This window comes from Amphiura filiformis, chromosome 16 (genome assembly GCF_039555335.1).
Source record: "Amphiura filiformis chromosome 16, Afil_fr2py, whole genome shotgun sequence".
NCBI classification, from domain to species: domain Eukaryota; kingdom Metazoa; phylum Echinodermata; class Ophiuroidea; order Amphilepidida; family Amphiuridae; genus Amphiura; species Amphiura filiformis.
In genome coordinates, this window is record NC_092643.1 from 49,044,310 (window position 1) to 49,052,446 (window position 8,137).

Consider the following 8,137-nt stretch of genomic DNA (forward strand, 5'->3'; position numbering starts at 1 on the left):
GATTATCTCCACAATCATCAACCATAAACTAGCAAAAGTATACATTTTTGGAAAGCTGAAGGCATAAGCAATTCAAATATATACATTTCAACTCATTATACAGGGTGACCTGCAAGTTATACAGGGTGGAATAAAAAAGATTTTGATAAAAAATGGGCCACTCAATGCATTGCTTATTACCAACTTACAGTAATAAACTGGAAGTAAACAACATTCATTTGGTTAGAGGATATGGAGAGCCAACTGACTTTGGAAGAAACCAAAATCACAGCTGTTTGGTAATCTCGGAATATAGGGTGTCCCAAAGTATGTTAGATTTGTTTACAATTCAACATATTTTGAACCTAAACATTTTCCCCCTAACCCATACAAAAAAAATATGTCCATATTTAGATTCCTCGTCAAATTTCCCTTCAGAAAATCTATACTTTGACTATGATAGGGTAAGTAATTAAAATTTTACAGTAACTTTTAGATTTTGAAGACATCTGCATTACTTACTACAGTGTTTAATATGACAACGGGTAGTTTTGTATGGAAAAGTTTGTATTTTCTAGACTAAACCAATCATAAATGATTAAAAACAATTAGTAGAATTGTTTAGCTGTAAGGCCATTAGTCTTTTAGATGCTAAATAGAGTCCAAATCCAATTTACAGCCTTTACAGAAGCAGATTACGCACTAAAAATACCAATCCCATAGAGTTTGTGTGTACCACATCCCCCACCACCACATCCTCCACCACCGCCATCCTGCCCATTCTGAATTCTATGAAGCACAGTGTCAGTATTAAAAAAGTTCAAGTATTTCTTTTTACAGGGTTGAAAGTGCATTTTATTTAGCAATAAAATGAGACCACAAGCATGACAATAACTTCTTGCTTGACAGAGATATCATCATTTGTTTTTAGTCGACTTTGGCAAAATGTAACGTCGCCACCTTTTTTGGTGGCGAGCTCAAGACACACGACCTTAGGCTTTTACCACTACACCAAAAAGTAGACCCAGAAAGCTATTAGTTGAATTAATAATTTGTGATGCTTCTGGCAAGATGTCATAAGACAATTCTTAAAATAAAATATTTTGATATTCATCCGCTATGTTATAAGGCCCACCGATTACAAGCTGATCAAAGCATAGGCTTTCTTTCTGCCATCTTACGAGAAATTCAAATTAGACAAAAATGACAATATTATAGATCTTCTGAAAAAGACATGTTGAAAATTGCTTTTAATGTGTACTTGAGATGAGAATTCAGGTTTAATCAAAGTACATGATCAGGTATATTAAAGTTTCTGATGCCATGGCAGAAATGCTGAAAAAGAAGTTTGGTGATAAGGATCACAACCCCACCCCCCTCCCCCCAACACACACACACACCCCGGGCCCGGGGCACTCAACTTAAATTTTGGTAGGGGTGTGCCCGCTCACCAACTTTGGGAACTAAGAACTGATTTTCGGCTAAATAGGGGCTTGAAGAACTGAAATTAGGGCCAAATTATAGGCTGTTGAGCTAAAAATTTCTAAATTATTTCCAAATTTGAGCTTAAAGAGCTACAATTGTCAGAGTTTGAGGCTCAAAGAACTGGAGCAGATCCAAATGTGGGGCTTAAGGAACTGCCGGAGAGCCTGAAAAGGGACCCTTGAGCGCCGCACATACCCGCACCACCTTAATATGTGAGTGCCCCCCCTCGACACACACACACACCGGCATTTGCACCAAGGTATGAAACCAGGAGTTGAGTGTTTACAAACACAGGAATTCAAGGAGGTTAGACCCAAAAAGCAGTAATTCGAGGAGCTTCTCAAAGTAGAGAACCCTATAGGGGGGTTAGGACGTCTTTTTCTGGCATTTTTGCCTTCAATTCGAGGGGATCCATAATTGTAATTGTGTTCTCCTCACACACCTCCTCACATTCCTGTGAAAACTCCTCGTTTTGTATGTAGACTGTGTACAGTTTAACACACTTCACACACTATGCTTTTCTGTCTCCTTTTTTAGACTGCGGTACGAGTATGGGTGTGTTTGCCGCCAACAGAGGACAGTGTATATATTGCTATCAAACTGAGGACGTGTGTATTATGTTTTCATCACCTAACTGTGGACTAAAATGGCGGATTTTGTTTTATGTATGATGAAAAACAGAATTTTTTCCATCAACTGCTGACTGTATTTTTCACACACATGGTCCGCGGTTTTGAACAAGTATCGCTCAAATGCATTTAGCATGCATTTGAGGTCTATTGCAGCAGTTTGAGACAGAGGACTGTCTTCGGTTGCAGGTGAGTCAACAGTATAGAGTCTTGTGTGTGTCCTCATTTGAGGCAAACACTGACGTACCCCCAGGGTAGAGTGAAGAGTAGGGGTAACTCCAAACTCAAAACATTAACATTTCAGTTATTTTCATTTTGACTGGAAGAAGGCAAGCCCAAGAAACCAGGCAATCAGTGATTATCTAAATTGCCCTAAAATTCAATAAAATTCAACATTTCAACACAAAACATAAATATTAATTATGTGCTATAGTAATATGCAAATCACAAAAAGTGAACACAATCAAAGACTAAATCGAACATAACATTTTAAGGAATGATCACAAAAGTATGTAAACAAACAAACTTTTATTCCTTTGCAACTGAGTCTTCACTTTTACTGCCAGATGTATCCTTTTTAATTTTGAGTTGAAGAAAATTGCTATTCAATCCACCACCGATGTCGCCAATCACTATATGGACCACAAGAGCCTTATCCCAATGGCATACATGTAGTCCAATAAACTCAATTACATAATCATAGTGCAAAATTTGACCTCCAGTTGCAGAGTATAAGTTTTTGTACCCAAATCTTCCAAGGTCATTCAATAAATGTACAAATGTATTGGGGTTTAAGAACTGTTCCCCTGATAGATGAGCATGTTGTGATCTTAGTGAATTAATGTGTGTCACTCCATCAGTTACGACCGAGGTCAGTCATTTTGATGTGTTATGAACATCCCATACGCCATGTACATACATTCTTATGAACATCATTTACATCATGTTTGACTAATATTTCGATAGTATGAATTAAAACGACATACTCCTTTGTTTTACGGTATTCAAAATCTCATTATTTTGGCATGAATACAGCTCATAAAGCCTTGACTTTTGCAGGATATGTTACATTAAGGCCCGGGGGGGTCACTCACTACTTGACTTGCCACGCACCCACGCCCAAAAAAAAAAACGCCTAAAAGGGTATGTTTTTCACCACACAGCGTCGTCGACGTCTTTTTGAAAAAGGGGTACTTTTTCAGAAGGCATCGCCATTAACCCATTTAGGGGTCCTTTTTCAGCCAGATCCTTAGACGTTTAGGGTTAGTAACATTATTGTTTGAGTGAATTTGCACTAATTTCAATAAAAATCACAACTTTTTAATTGATTCTTGTTACCTTTGTGCACATTTTCTTTAGGTCTGCAACATAAAAAAAAAAACACCTTGTGTATCAAATTAGCTCCTTTTCCTGTTTACGCCACTTAGGGTATAAATTGATCATTTCTCAATTGACGCCATTTAAGGGTATGGTTTTTGCATGTGCTACGCCATTTAGGGTAAGATTTTGCATGTGATTCGCCATTAAGGGGTGCAATTTGGTTATGTGAAAATTTGCCATTAAGGGTACATTTCAGAGGTGGTCGGACGCAGGTGGGTAGCACTTTTGTGTGAGAGTGACCCCCCCCCCGGGCATTAAGGTCTTTGCAATAATTATCTGGCCAGCAAAAAGGTGGGCAAGCAATTTTTGGCAAGGCAAACAGGGGGCAAGCGATATGTCGGAAGGAGGAGGCAAGAGATTTTGGCAAGCCGAGGAGGGGGGGGGGGCTGGCTGAGAGTAAAATTTGTTGGGAGTGCAGTGGTCAGTGGTCTTTCTTTTCCTTATTCTTTTTCATTAATCCTGTTTCACTCTTTCCTCTTCATATACTGTATAAGTGGTATTTTTCGCGAGGGTTTTATTTTCGCGAATTTCGTGATTAGAGCTCCAACCGCGAAAATAATACCTCGCGAATGTATGCAATAATGTATTACAAGTATAGGGAAGGACTGGCAATCGAGAAAATAACATTCGCGAAAATGTGTCTCTCACTCCAAATCGCGAAAATAACTGTACGCGAAAATTACCACTTATACAGTAGGCCAGCATGCTTATATAAGCTCTTGGTTTAAGCATTTTACTTGAGCCTGGTCCAATCAGGACCCAAGATCTATAAAGTAGTTTCGCGCACATGAATATTTCACACATTTTGCGAGTGCTCAGTGCAGTCGATTTGTGAAATTGCACATAGGCCTTTTAAAAAGAAATATGCACAGTACTAATTCGTTATTTTTCTTCAGAGCGATTGCCAAATAGGGTGCAACTCTACTAGTCTTATTACAGGACTGCCCTACCCAACCCTAAACTCCGTAAACGAGGACTTGATCTAGCAAGTTGCACCCTATTCGGTAATTGTACCTTTTCTTCATATAGGCCTTTTAAAAAGAAATGTGTATGGTACTAATTTGTGATTTTTCATCCTATAGGCTTTTAAAAAGAAATATGTATGGTACTAATTCGTGATTTTTCATCCTAGTATAGGCTTTTAAAAAGAATTCTTATTCAATGAGTGCGTCTTGTAAAGAATTCACGTAATTTGATTGGTTTTCTGGTGTATAATATCTCACAATAGTTGATAGTGATATTAGTCAGGCGCGCCGCCACGCAAAAAGCGTGCACGCTTGTTGCTCCTCAATAATCGCGCGATAATGCGTTCGCGTAATACACGCCGAGAACTAAGAACGCGATTCGGCGGCTTAGATGTTCGTGATGGTTTCGCTCATTTAAAACAACGGGATGTTCTCACAAAAGGAACTTTATTTTTTCTGAAAAAGGCAGTTTTTCTCTCAAAATTACATTAAAACTGAATAAGAATGAAAATAAATGATAGGATTTTGTCTTTTGCTTATCAATATCGTGTCATAATGGATGGGCTGGCCAATATTTTATCGTAGTGGATACCGGCTGCGCCGGCATCCACTACTCAAAATATTGGCCAGCCCATCCATTATGACACGATATTGATAGGCAAAAGACAAAATCTATCATTTATTCTCTAAATATGTATGGTACTAATTCGTGATTTTTCATCCTATAGGCTTTTAAAAAGAAATGTACTAATTCATGAAAATTTCATGTTGCAGTAAACACGCTTTCTCTCAAAAATGTGAAATTTTAATGCTGTTAAATTATGCTTTACTGCAGTAATAATATGGCCTATCATATGCAATGCATGTATTTTATCCCCGATTTTATCCCACTTTGTTCCTCTCAGTCTCAGCCTGAGCCACTGCTTCATTTTTCAGACAATTTCATGAGCATTCTTTTAGTCAAGGTTGGAGATGTTATCTTGTGTTAGTCTCCCTTTTTTCGGATCGAGCACGGGTACATGTAGGTACCCGCCAGAATTCAAGTACTTCCGTTGCCTCTGAGTCTGACGATTCTGCTGACAACAGATACAGATATTTGATTCATCATAATTTTATGTAAGAAATGAAATCAATGAACCATTAAATGTATAGACTATTTTTAGATGTCTATATTCATTTGAATTTTGTCCGAGTCTTATTCTATGATACTTACAGTCTTACTTACCATGAAAATAAAAATAACAAAAAACATTAAAGATAACACACATGTGTTATATACATTGAAGCATCTGACTTAAGCTTGATTTTGTGTTTCCTTGACCACACGTACAAAGCTTGAATATTGCTTTTTGATATTGCATTAAAAATCATGTACGCAGTGCAGTTCATTGCATTGGTACACAATTGCATCTCACATTGGTTTGCTTCGAGATGTCAACATCAATTATCACTGCATCGCTCCTCAATTTGGGCAACATGTTCTACACGTCATACAAGCCTCCTCGGTAAATTTACACCTTCATATTTGATCAGCATATCATATATGTAGTTAGCTAACAATTGGGATGTATTTTCCTAGCATTTTAGTCGTTTTTAGTGAATCGTGACTTACCGTCATTTAGTCATCTATCGCATGTCTTCGCCTCTGACGACGGCCATTACTTGATTGGACCAAACCATTTATGGAAAAAGGTGGGAGGAGGGAGGAGGGTGGGTAAAAATATCGGATGTTGAGAGATGGAGGAGGAATGGTGGCGCTTCATCATTTCAGAGACGGATCAGGCCAGACACAGGCTTGAGAAGCTTTGAGACTGGCTAATTCATAATCCTTTAGTTCTACAACTGGCAATAAAAGTCAAATTTTAATATTTGGCCAAAACATGCGTTTTTTATGGTGTTTTTCGTATGCTATGACAATTATAGCTCAAAGACTTAAACATTATATTTTTTGGAAGACACATTTTCTAATATCTTACCAATTATTAAAATTAAATTTATTTAGCAAACTCGATACTCCAAATTTCGACTGCTTCGACTTGTGCCATGCAAGTCTTTATATTTTGTGCCTAAATTGAAATATTGTTAAATTTAACTTTTAGTAATTTTTAGGATTAAGATTTAGCTATGCTTTATTTACAGGACAATATTTTTTTAATCCCAAAAATATTTTTCTGCAATTAGGGCCTAGGTCATATTTAGCGTGCAGTGGTGTAACTAGGCATTTTCATTTGAGGGGGCAAGCGGGGGCAAACAAAATAAATGAGGGGGCATGAATCCAGCACCTTTTGGCGACAAAAGAAGTTTATGGTACAATGCGCGCGAAACATATCGAAGCTAAACAGGTGACATGTGGTACAAAAGTGGAATATATGCGCGCGATATATTTTCTTTAGGTTAAAATAACCAAATAATTAATAACTCTCAGAAGTAGGCCTACTTCCTTTTTCATTTGGGGGTGGGCAAGCAGGGGACAAGGGTTCAAATCTCACCCCCCTCCCTGCCCATCCCGCTGGTTACGCCACTGTTTATAGCGTGGAATTTGAGCAATGGTCCGTTGGACACATTAAATCTAAAATGAGCGTTTATTGCGTTTCGACAGTATTTTTTGTGAGACATGAGAGCACCTCAGACCTATCGAATTGCATGCTGAATACGAAGCATGTCTTTCTGATATCAAATAATTTTCATTTTTTGAAAATCACAATATAATACAAATTTTATGACAAATTATAAAAATTGATATTTTTCAAATTTTTGATATATAACAGTCCTCGAAGTAAATTATATAAATCTAATGATATATTCTTAAAGTGTATGTAGCAGGAGGAAAAGCCGACGGTCAATTGAAAATTTTGACCTTTCATATTGAAGATATGGATTTTTTTCCCAAAAGACCTAATTTTTTTTTGTTTTGGGGAAAAATCCATATCTTCAATACGAAAGGTCAAAATTTTCAATTGATCGTCGGCTTTTCATCCCACCTACATACACTTTAAGTATAAATCATCAGATTTATAAAGTTTACTTCAAGTACTGTTAAATATCAAAAATATCAATTTTAATGATTTGCCATAAAATGTATATTAAATTGCGAATTTCAAAAATCAAAATTATTTGATATCAGAATGACATTCTTCGTATTCAGAATGCAATTCGATATGTCTGATGTGCTCTAATGTCCCAAAATAAATACTGTCCAAACGTTCATACCCCAGCCCTTAAGCCAGGCCTGAATTTAGCTGTAAAATGCCTCAGACAACTTGGCAAGCTGTGGAAAATAAATGCTGACGGGCAAGTTGTAACACACCGTGAGCCGACGACCAACTTAATGCAAACTGCAGCACTGGTCAGAGCTTAGACTTAGAAACATGCAAGACCCCCCCCGTTCAATTCACTTAAAAGGGGTGATCCCTCTGGGGAAAAGGGATGACCATCTCCTTTTTTCCCCCGCGGAAAAGAGTAAAACAAAAAGTTTTTGGTAAGTCGGTAATTTTTCTTGCCATGTTGTGCGTTGTTAAGTCAACTTGTTCATTTGACATATTGCTGAAAATAAGTCGACATATGGCAAGACAATTATCTTGCCAAGTAGCTACAAGTCGTGGCACTTAAAAATTCATCCTCAGCAATTCATTTAGGCTATATCAAAACGCTCTGAACCTCCTTAGTCGCAGTTAAAAATAATAATATTCTTTTTTGCAG

The 8,137-nt window shown here is 37.3% G+C and overlaps 1 protein-coding gene across 1 annotated transcript in view; it reads right to left on the reverse strand.

Moving 5' to 3' along the window:
• The window catches only part of LOC140136119 (junctophilin-2-like), a 160,450-nt gene extending 154,339 nt beyond the window's left edge, over nt 1–6,111 (reverse strand). Inside the window, 1 exon segment of the mRNA XM_072157825.1 lies at nt 6,051–6,111. The gene's annotated coding sequence lies outside the window, so the exon portion shown is untranslated.
• Nucleotides 6,112–8,137: the final 2,026 nt, after the last annotated feature.